We start from the raw sequence: 9698 nt of genomic DNA, 5'->3' as shown, positions 1-9698 counted from the left end.
GAAGAAAAGCACCTTAAACTGAAATTCTAGACTACTTAGTATTGATTTACTGTTTAAATTAAGAGGAAATATAAAACTTAAATAAATTAATGACAGAAATATAAATTGAAATGGTAGTCAAAAATCTATTTCTCCCCAAAATCCAGTAACTTTGAAGAATAACCCCTATCTTATATACACTTCCAAGAACAGAAAGTGTCATCCAATTCATTTCTTTAAATCAACTTTATTGAAGTATAATTTACATAGAATAAAATGCAGTTTGATGACTTTTGACAAATGTATACATTTTACAAACACCACCAAAATCAAAGTATAGAATTTTTCCATTCCCCCAAAAGGGTTCCCTCGTGCCCTTCTGCATTCAATCAAAACCGAACACCTCACCCTAGGGAACCATTGATCTTCTGTCATCGCAGATTAACTTTGCCTATTCTAGAACTTCATATATATGTACAGAGAGTATATATTTCACTTCTGGCCTCTTACCCTCAGCATATGTAATGGTTTTGAGGTTCATCCAGGTTGCAGTAATAGTAGCTTGTCCCTTTTATTATTTTTTTCTTTTATTTTTTATTATGAAATACACATTTTTTAGAATTAGTTTCAGCTGTACAACACAGCGCAATAGTTACACTTTTCACCCCTCCAAGTGACCGCTCCCCTCCCCCAATCTGCCACCCCACTTTCCCCCCATATCATACATATCTATTACAAATCCCTTGACTCCACTCCCACACTATACTCCACGTCCCATGACCCTTTTATTACTGAATAGTATTAATATTCCATTGTTTGAATATACCATAATTTATTCCTTGTTGATGGGCTTTTGGAATTTTTTCAAGTTCCAGGCTATTATTATAAATTAAGCCGATCAACATTCAGATACAAATCTTTTTATGGGCATGGTTTTATTCCTTTAGGGCACTTACTTAGAACTGGATTTACTCAGTCATGTAGTAAATGTGTATTTAAGAAACTTGCCAGCTTTCTTAAGTGCTCACACCAATTCACACTCCTACTAGCAATGTATGAGAATTCCAATCTTTTCACCTTTGTCAACACTTGATAAAGTCAAACTTCAATTTTAGCCATTTTAAAGGTGTGCAGTGGTATCTCATTGTGGTTTACATTTACTTGATGAATAACGACATTAAGCTTCTCATGTTATTTATTGGCCATTTATATATTTTCTCTTATATAATGTCTGTTAAGTCTTTTGCTCACTTTTTAACCTGGATTGTTTGTCTTTTTATTAAATTCTAAGAGTTTTTATCTATTCTGGATAATTTAATCAGATATATTATTGCAAACAATTTCTCCCAGTCTGGGGCAAGCCTTTTCATTTTATAAAGTGTCGCTGGAGAAGTTTTTAATTTTGATGAATTTTACTATTGGGTTGTCAGGAAGTCATGACGTATTTTTTCTGATTTTCGTTGCAAAAATGCGTCATGACTTTTCCAACAACTCAATAGTTTCCTTTTTCATAAATGCTGTGTCCTATCATCAAAATTTTTGCCTACCCTAAGTCACAAAAGTTTTCTTCTAGAAGTTTTAGAGTTTTTTAACTTTTACATTTAGATCAATAATACATTTTGAGTTAGTTTTTTGAATGGTTGAGACCAAATTTGGTGGTTTTTTTACCATTTGATATTGAATTGTTCCAGAACCATCTGTTGAAAAGAATATCCATTTCCCCCTTTGAATTATCTAGGATTTTATTGATTTTTTCTATTATGTTCGTTTCCTATGTCATTTTGGTTTATTTTCTCTATTGTTTTTTCATTTCCTATTTTATTGATTACCATTCTTTATTATTTCCTTCATAGTACTTATCTGGGGGTTAACTGCTTTTCTTCCTCTGGATTCTAAAGATGGAAGCTGAGATAATTGATTGTGAGCTTTTTTTTTTCTAATACGAACATTTAAAGCTATAGTTTTCCCTGTAGGCACTGTTTCGCTTAAATCCCACAAATGTGGGTATATTTTCATTATTCCTAAATTCAAAATATTTTCTAATTTCCTTTGTGATTTCTCCTTTACCCTGGGTTTTTTTTGAAGTGTGCTGTTTAATTTCCAAATATTAGGGGATTATCCATGACATAAATCTACTCAATAACTTTTGTTGAGCACCTATCATATGCTCAACAAATAAAGAAACTCCTAGAAATAAGGGGCCCGGAAATAGCAGATACTTATTCAGACTACTTACCTTGCACAATCCTTGACAAACTCAAGGTGTTTACTGAATGAATGAAAATAAGCACTTTGGGGGATGTAAACATAAAAATCTCATTAGAACTTAACTCTGAAGAGTATTAGTCTAGTGATAAAATATGATACCAAGAGATAAAGACTACACAAGTATTCAAGAACTTGACAAATTAATGCTTCTTGAGCTGTCCAATGAAAAAATCAGCACTTCTAAATTCTCCAAGGAAACAGATAGTGGACACCTAATCTATTACTGCCTTTGGTTGGAAAAAACATTTAACATCATATAACCAAATGACTGCCAATGCATGATACAGTGGATCTACCTTACATAAGTAATGTTAATTATTTACATAATGGTGGCCTTATATACAAAAATACTATATCACAGATTGTTACCTAATTTTCCAGTCCTTTCGCATCTATCAAAAGCAAAAGCAAATGGCAAGCTGAGGATAAATATCCACAATACCTCTGAAAACAATGGGTTAATTTATCTATGATACAAACATCACACATAAATCAATAAGGGGAAAAAAATCCAGTTGGCAATGGTCAAAACCAGAGATTACAAATAACCAATAAAGTTGAAAATATATTTAACCTCACTTATATAGAGATACAAAATCAAAAAGCAATAGAATACTATTTTTCACTTAGAATAGCAAATATTTAAATATTTCATAGTGAAACACGGTTTCATAAGACTGTAAATTTATATAAAATTTATATAAAACTTATGTGACCTTGAACAAATTTCTTCATCTCTCTGTGCCTCCTTAGTTTTGTCATCTCTAAAACAGGGATATTATATCATAGGATTGTTATAAATTATTTAGTATCTGTAAAGAGCTTAGAACAATGGTTCATACACTGCAAGCATTATATGTCTTTATTAAATAAATACATACTTTTTAAAAATTAAAACTTTATTTTTTAGAGCAGTTTTAGGTTCACAGCAAAATTGAGGGGAAGGTACAGAGACTTCCATATAACCCCTGCAATAAACAGTGCTGGGAAAATTAGTTATCCATTTGAGAAAAGAATGAAATTAAATAGCTACCTCACACCAATCCAAAAAAAAGATATTGCAGATACATTAAGAACTTTAATAAGAGAGGCAAAGCTTGTATAAGAAAATATTGGAGATTATAACTTCCAGGGTGAATACAGTGGATTAATGATCAACATCCATTGTATCATCCTTTTAAGGTGCCTTACTCTCCTGCAGAAGCTAGTAAGTTCAAAACCTACATTTTCCAGACTCCTTTACATAGGGCTCTGGGTGTTATTTAGGTTCAGGCAACCAGATGCATTTGTGAAAAATTAGAAAAGCAAAAGTGAGGTGGAAGGTACAATTCCACTGCTTCTCTGGTAAGCATTATCATAAAGGCTGTGTTGTTTCTGTAGCACCCTAGCAGTGGTCCTGGGGCCTCATCATTAGCTTTGTGGCATTAAGAGGCAGGCCGTGGGCATCCACTTTGCTGGTGCATATTATAGCAGGCATTGTCTGATTCTTGCTCAGTGCTGCAGCAGTGGCAAGAGCATCCCAATCATGTTGGCCTCTTGATCACAGCAGCGATGGGCTGGTTGTGAAGCCCGTGGCTTCCTGATCATAGAAGAGGCAGGAGATTCATGAGTGAACCAGTTCTGTGGAGTCATTCCTGGAAGGTACAACCTAGAGCGTTTGTTGCTTCAGTACTCTCAAAGATTCAGTAAGCCATTTAGTACCTTATAATGTTATTTCCTGCTTAAACTATCTAGAGTGAATTCTAATGGGATTCTGTTGTGCTTTTTAATATTTTAGAAGATTTGCTTATTAATAGAGTCATCATAAATTGTCATCAAAATACTCCATATGGAGCACAGGAGCCAGGTGAGCAGAGTTTAGTCCTTTGTAGGACAATTGTTCATGCTAACCAGTACTTGAAAGACTAGACTGTTTTTTCCCTTAACCTGATAGAGGGGTTCTCTGCAGTTGAAAATTATACCTTTTTCAACATATATGATGTCAGTTTCCAATTTTTGTCAAAATTTCCACAAATTTCAACAAAAAGGAAATTGAACAGCCTTAAGAATTTCACAGTATTCTTTGCTGGCATTACTTTTCACATAGGGTTTTAAAGTCTCTCTTCAGCTGGCAAAGTAGGCAAAAACTTACAAGGGGAATACTAAAATACACAGAAATGGTTTTTGCTCAACATCACATAATTTAGTTTCTAATCACCTGCTCCATGACTCTGAGATCTACCATACCATATTGGATCTCAAGACTGTATCCACCGAATGGGTAAAACTACAGAAAATAAGCCAACCACAGGGCTTAGGAGTTACTTTCCATGGAAAACAATAAAGCCTTCTTATTTGGGAGTCCCGGGAATGATGGGACTAAAATTCAACCCTGACTTATAAGAACTGGGAAGGTAGTCTTAAACAAGGCACAAGAAGCTCAAATCAGGGCCTGCCGGGTGGCTCAGCTGGTTAGAATGCAAGCTCTGAGCAGCAGGGTTGCCGGTTCAATTCCCACATTGGCCAGTGAGCTGCGCCCGAGCTGAGATACCACTGAGCTGCCAACAGGTGGCAGGATGGCTCAGCTGGTGAGAGCACGTGCTCCTAACAACAAGGTTGCCAGTTCAACTCCCACATGGAATGGTGGGCTGCACCGATCCCCCCCCCCGCAACTAAACTGAAAGCAGCGACTGGACTTGGAGCTGATGGGTCCTAGAAAAACACAATGTTCCCCTTCCCCAATTCCCCAACACTGTTTCCTTCCCCAATTCCACAATAAAATCTTTAAAAAAAAAAAAAGCTCAAATCATAAAGGAAAATATTAATCATCACTTTATATGAAAATTAAGAACTTCTGTATGTTAGAACACATTATAAAAGAAGTGAAAAGACAAACCACAAATTAGGCGATATTTCTTCTAACACTTATAACCAAGTAGACATTAATAGCTATAATCTGTAATACCAACAGGACTAAATCACTAAGAATAGGCAAACGACCCAACAAAAAAATAGGTAAAACCACTATAGTGATTCACAAAAAAAATAAGGAAATGGCAGATAGACACAAAATATATAGTTATATATATTTCAGCTCATTGGTAATCTGGAAAATGCAAATTCAAACCACATTGGAAAAAGTTTTGTCTAATAATTCCAAATGTTGGCAAAGAGGTGGGTAAGTGTAAGTGTGTAAACTGGAACAAACATTTCGGAAAACAATTTGGAATTTACCTAGTAAATCTAAATATACAGGGCCAGCCGAGTGGCACGTTGGTTAAGAGCTGGCTTGGGACGCCAGAGGGCCCCGGTTCGGATCCCACATATGAGGGCCAGTGACACTGCTCTCTACAGCTAAGATGCTGAACAACAGCTCAACCTGGAGCTGGGCTGCCGTGAGTCGCCGGCGACAGCGTAGGCTGCAGCCCCTGCTGCAGTGGGTTGCCATGGGCTACCGTGTGTAGCCAGCAGCCAGCGTGAGCGGCCAGCAGCCGCTGTGATCGGCAGTCCAGAAGCCAGCGACTGATCTGCCTCACCCGGGAAGAGCGCAATGATGGTGCCAACTTGGGCCAGTGAAGCAACGTCCTCCACAACTAGACTGAAGAACAAAAGGATAGCAACTTGTCTGTTCCCCTTCCCCTGATTGCCCAATAAAATCTTTAAAAAACAAAATAAATAAAAAAATTAAAATAAAAATTCATCACTTAATTCTAAAAGGACATTTATCTCAACAATAAAAAAGCACCTTAGATTTCCAGATTTTCCATTTTAGACTATAGCTGAAAAGTATTGCTTCCACCACTTACAATAATGAACAACAGACAATCTGCCAATTCACCCCATTTCTTGAACCCAGCAGACAGCTGAATGACATCTAAGGAGAAAAGGGACATGACTTGTTTACCTGAAACAGATACAACTTGACAAAGGTAAAAGTTTAGCTAAAAGCTAAGTGTGAGCTAACGCCTATTAAAACCCTAGGGTCAGAGACAAAAGAAAAATTCACACTCACTTACAGGGTCTTTTACAAGGACAGGAAGTTCATCAGAAATAGACTAGAGACATGGTGGGAATCTGAGAAAGTGTCCTTTGTGGTCCCTTGGAGAGAACAGCAGAGATTGCAAGAAAGGCACAAACCTCCCACCTGGATGCTTCTTCCCTCTTTTTCACATGGAACAAACAAAAGGTGCCAAAGAACTTACTCTTACCTCACCTCACAGATCAAAATTAATTCTGTATGGACCACAGATTTAAATAATCTAAGAGCAAGAACAATAACACTTCTAAAAATAAAAAATAAAAGTAAAAGAAAATCTTTAGGACTTTGGATTAGGCAAAGACTCCTTAGATATGACAACAAAAACATAATCCATAAAGAAAGACTTGATAAACTAGACTCAATCAAAATTAAAAATTTCTGCTCTTCCAAAGACACCGAGAAAATGAAGACAAGCCATAAACTGAGTAGTCTGTATTATACAATGTAATATATAGATGATTATAGAAATGTACACTTGAAGCCTATATAATTTTACTAATCAATGTCACCTCCATAAATTCAATTTTTTAAAAAAGCAGCATATATTATTTGAAAATAAGCTCTAATTAAAGATATATATTATAAACTATGGATAACCACTTTAAAAAAATTAAAGGTATAAAAAATAAGCCAATAGTAGAGATAAAATTGCCTCAATAAAAAAATTCAATCCAAAAGAAGAGGAAAAAAAATTAGAACAAGAATCGAAAATACCTGGGAAAATAATCCACCTCTATCAATAATTACATTAAATGTAAACACCCTAAACACACATCAATTAAAAGACAAAAATTGTCAGGTAATCCAAGATCCAATTCTAAGCTGCTTATTAAGAAAAACATTTTAGGGCCGGCCAAGTGGCACATTGGTTAAGAGCTGGCCTGGGATGACAGAGGGCCCCGGTTCCGATCCCACATATGAGGGTCAGTGACACTGCCCTCCACAGCTAAGATGCTGAACAACAGCTCAACCTGGAGCTGGGCTGCCATGAGTCTCGCCAGCAACGGCAGGCTGCAGTCCCTGCTGCAGTCGGTTGCCATGGGCTACCATCTGTAGCCAGCAGCCAGCATGAGCGGCCAGCAGCCGCAGTGATCAGCCATCCAGAAGACGGCGACTGATCTGCCTTGCTAAGGAAGAGCGCAACGATGGTGCCAACTTGGGCCAGTGAAGCAACGTCCTCCACAACTAGACTGAAGAACAAAAGGACAGCAACTTGTCTGTTCCCCTTCCCCCATCTCTCCAGCGCTGTTGCCATCCACCAATTCCCCAATAAGAACAAATCTTAAAAAAAAGAAAAACATTTTAAATAAAAGGGTATAAGTAGGCTAAAAGTAAAATGATAAAAATATATAGACCTTTCAAACATTAAATAAATCTTGAGTAGTTATATCAGATAAACTAAATTAACTGAAATAACTAAATTAATATCAGCTAAATAACTTCAGAGAAAGAATCACTACTAGGGATAAAGAAGAATATTAATAAAGGGGTCAATTTTCCAAGAAATAATAATCCTGAACATATATACACCTAACAAGAGATCTTCAAAATGCATGAAGCAAATTGATAGAAATGGAAGGAGGAAAAAAAAGCCAAACTTCAAGAGTCCTTTCTCAATAATGTAGAACACTCCTCTCAGTAATACAGAACAAGTAGGCAAAAAATTCATAAGGACATCAAAGACCTGAACAACACAATCAACCAATTAGACTAACTTAACATTTATATAATACTCCATCCAATAACAGCAAAATACACACTCTTTTCAAATGTACATGGAATATTCACCAAGATAAGCCATATTCTGAGCCATTATGCAAACTTTAACAAATTTAAAAGAACTGAAATACAAGGTATGTTCTAGAACTATAACAGAATTAAATTAGAAATTAATAATAGAATGATATCTGGGAAATTCTCAAATATTTTCTAATTTAAAAGTACATTGATAAATAACCCATGGGTCAAAGAAATCACAAGGAAATTAAGAAATAATATAAACTGAATGAAAATAAAAGCACATCTCAAAATTCTCTCCAAGCAGTGCTTAGATGGAAATTTATAGTATTGTCTTATATTAGAAAAGAAAGTTTCAATCAGTATAAGCTTCCACATTAAAAAAATATAAAATGTAAAGCAAGTTAAATCCAAAGCAAGTAGAAGGAAGGAAATAATAATAAGAGCAAAGAAAAAACTATAGAGCAAAATCAATGAAACCAAAAGTTGGATTTTGGGGGGGAAAACAATAAAATTGATAAACCTCTAGCCAGACTAACCAAGAAAAAGAGAAGACAAAAATTACAAATATGAAGGAAAGAAGGGATACTACTACAGAAGTTACAGACATTAGAAGGATAATAATGAATACCAAGAACAACTCTAGGCCCATAAATTCAACAACGTAGAACAAATTCCTTTAAAGACATATGTCAAAGCTTGCTCAAGAAGAGATCACCTGAATAGTCCTAAATCTATTAAATACGTTAAAATTCTGGGCTGGCCCAGGGGTTCGTTGGTTAAGAGCTGGTTTGGGAGTGTGAGCTCTGAGCAGCAGGGTCCCAGTTCGGATCCCACATGGGCCAGTGACACTGCGCCCCTAGAGCTAAGATGGTGAACAACATCTGGACCTGAAGCTGAGCTGCTGTGAGTCGCTGGTCACTGCATAGGCTGCAGTGGGCTGCCGTAAGCTACCGTGAGTGGCCGGCAGCCAGAGTGAGCCACCATGAACAGCTGTCCAATGGCCAGTAACCAATCTGCCTCAACCAGGAAGAACGCAATGATCACAATACCAACATGGGCCAGTAAAGCAACGTCCTCCACAACTAGATTGAAGAACAAAAGGACAGCAACTTGTCTGTTCCCCCTCCCCCAATTCCCCAATAAAATCTTAAAAAATAATAAAATGAAATATGTTAAAATTTTAATATGCTTAAAATATGTTTAAAATCTTTCAACAAAGAAACCTTCAGGCCTAGATAGTTACACTGATAAATTCTACCAAACATTCGAGAAAGAAATAATACCAAATCTAAACTTTTCCAGAATATAGAGAAGAAATACTTTCAGTCTCATTTTGTGAGGCCAAGAATTAATCTGATACAAAAACCAGAAACAGGCATTACAAAACAAAACCTAGAGACCAATATCCCTCATGAACATGGACATGAACATTGGACACAAAAGTCTTTAACAAAATAATAGAAATGCAAATCCAAAAATACAAAAAGGAAAACAAATCATGAACATATGGGGTTTATCTCAGGAAACAAAAGCTAATTCAATACTTGAAACTAAAAGTAATTTGCTATTTCTACCAACTAAAGGGGGAAAATAATCATCTCAATAGATACAAAAAAAGCCTTTGATAAAATACACCATTCACTCAAGGTTTATTCCCTCCCCCTCCCCCTTCCCCTCCCTTTTCCTGCCTCAC

Source organism: Hipposideros armiger, unplaced genomic scaffold, assembly GCF_001890085.2.
Source record: "Hipposideros armiger isolate ML-2016 unplaced genomic scaffold, ASM189008v1 scaffold_964, whole genome shotgun sequence".
Lineage (NCBI taxonomy): Eukaryota > Metazoa > Chordata > Mammalia > Chiroptera > Hipposideridae > Hipposideros > Hipposideros armiger.
Note: the sequence above shows the minus strand (reverse complement) of the source record.